The sequence below is a fragment of the Gigantopelta aegis genome, chromosome 6, assembly GCF_016097555.1.
Source record: "Gigantopelta aegis isolate Gae_Host chromosome 6, Gae_host_genome, whole genome shotgun sequence".
NCBI lineage: Eukaryota > Metazoa > Mollusca > Gastropoda > Neomphalida > Peltospiridae > Gigantopelta > Gigantopelta aegis.
In genome coordinates this window covers 7,012,691-7,015,264 of record NC_054704.1, presented here as the reverse complement: position 1 = coordinate 7,015,264, position 2,574 = coordinate 7,012,691, and positions in this window count along the sequence as shown.

Genomic DNA, 2,574 nt, shown 5'->3' with positions numbered 1-2,574 from the left:
ACAAAAAATTACCCACCCACAATTTAGTTGACAAAATATGGGAACATTCAAATGAATATCTCCTAAGGGGATAGTTGGAACCCAAATGACTGTGGCTTAGCTGTACTGACTTGTACTAAGAAACAAATTTCAAATTCAATAGATATTTCGATGACTGTATGTCTATGCAGACTGTGTGACAACCCCATATGCGTTTAGTACCAAAAACAACATAGTAAAGAGTAAACATGTTTACTAAACATGGCGTATATCAAAGTATTGGCATTAGATGGTGGACAGGTTGTGAAGAAGTGGTGATTATTTAATTTCACCCGTCTGAGTGGTATCAGTGAGAAATCGTCCACACTCCAAAGTTAAAATCACCACTTTTTCAACCAGTCTGAGTTTTTCGAATCGATCGATGTACGACACCGCGGCTGAAACACTGCAAGTGACAGCGCGTGCTTAATGGCGGTCTGTTCGGCCACAGCCGTCTGTCAGTGGTAATGGATCTAGGTTAGCGCACTCCAGACACATTCCACAAGTATAAATCAATATGAAGGTGATTTTAAAGTTGAACTTGGAGAAAAGTGTGCCCCAGTGATGTTTCGTAGATGTAATTAATGTTCAATCACGTTCTTATGGGCGTACATCGTAGCTAGAGACGCAGTAATGCGTTGAAATGAGAGAGGCGACTCCTACAATCTTTTTATGTAATATTTTTGTTTTACTGATTATAACCAGATTGGTCTTTTGAATGCTTTTTTCGGACAGTATATTATATATGACGGTATAGTATTGAAATGCACAAAAAAAAACCTTGGACCTTTAACGTGGAGACATCGAGTGAAAACGTCACAATTGTAAGCCTGTAACTAGCCTCATTGTAATAGTCATAAGAAGAAGATGTGTGGCAAAGTCATCGGGTGCAAACTATATTGGTCATATCATCAAATATCAAAGAGGTTTTACAGAGATGGTTTAACCACCACGCACATCTTTCTGGGGAAAACAGTCTTTTACACTGCATTTATCTCCCTTTTCTTCTTTTCCCTTACTGGCACTAACTTTTAACGGTAATTTGTAGCCAACTGTATTGGACTGTTATGACTTTAATCAGTCTCTTTATAACCCTATGTATTGAAATTAGCCACACGTTTAAATAGGGCGATCAACGTTTGAATGGCTTAATGGTACTCTCACCAAAATACTCCCGCACCATCGTACTTAGCACTGACTTTCTGTCACTGTGAATAAAACGGTTATAATCCCCATGATATTTTAGTACCAGATGAATAAAGACTCGATCTAAATAATTGATCATGTTGAGAGAATCCTTCATGAGTTGCCGTGACATACCATGTGTCTTCCAACAATATGTTTGAAAATGTTTCTAACGACTGACAAGATAAATGGGGTACAAGGAAATGCATGTTGTATTCTATTTCTTACATATCTTCAAAACTAAACTAATGTACGACATTAGCTCGAATGTTCACTAGCCGTATTTTGTGTATACGCTAGAGTGCGGTTAGTGTTCAAATAGTCAATTTTGACGTTTCCAACGCCCATATGGAAAGATATGAATACAGGTGTTGTCGTTATGGACACCACATTTGCATGTTTCCATTAGTACTGCGGTACTCGGTTAATCCACAATTCACTTGTTACACATAAACCTCCCTCCCTCGACTCCACACATACACACGCACATACACGTACGCAAGCACACACACACACACACAGAGAGAGAGAGAGAGAGAGAGAGAGAGAGAGAGAGAGAGAGAGAGAGAGAGAGAGAGAGAGAGAGAGAGAGAGAGAGAGTTCTCATCCCACCTTCCAACAAGCTAAAATACCAAGAACAAATAAACCGTAATATAAATCTTAATAATAATACAATTAATGAAGCAATGGTATAAGCTATCACTAGTACACGATTGTATTGTAGCTGATGTTTTAGCTTCGTGGTCTGTCCACTGGGACACCACATGACGCCCACGTGGTTATTCCGCTACTAGATGGAGCTATCACTGAAATTGAATATTGGGTAATATAATGTTCTTCCATCAGCAGCTGTTGCAATTACTACCGTACGCCAGGGCAGCTGACGATATTAAATATATTTATTAGTAAGATCGGAGAATCTGAAGAGCGCCGACTTAGTTGGGAGACACACTGCTTTGGTGACAAGGAAGATACCCTTCCAGATTAGTAGTGCAGACAGGACACCACATACCTATGCATTTCATATAATAATGATTTAAATAGGAACTAGTCTCAATGGATTCAGTGAAAGGGTTGGCTTTATTGAGACGAGCATTCTCTAAATGAAATGTTTGTTTTTTGTTGCTGTTGTTGTTTTTGTTTGTTTTTGTGTGGGGGGGTTGGGGGGGGTGTCGAGGGTGTTTTTGTTTTAATGCGGGTAGGGGTGTGTGGTTTTTGTTGTGGGGGTTTCTTTGTATTTGGGGGGTTGGGGTAGGGTTTTTTGTGTGTTTTTTGGGGGGAGGGGGTCTGAGGGGGGTCACTGTTGATAAAGATATAGTTCATAACAGGTAAAGCTTTTTATTATTATTATTATTATTAGCCCAAATAATA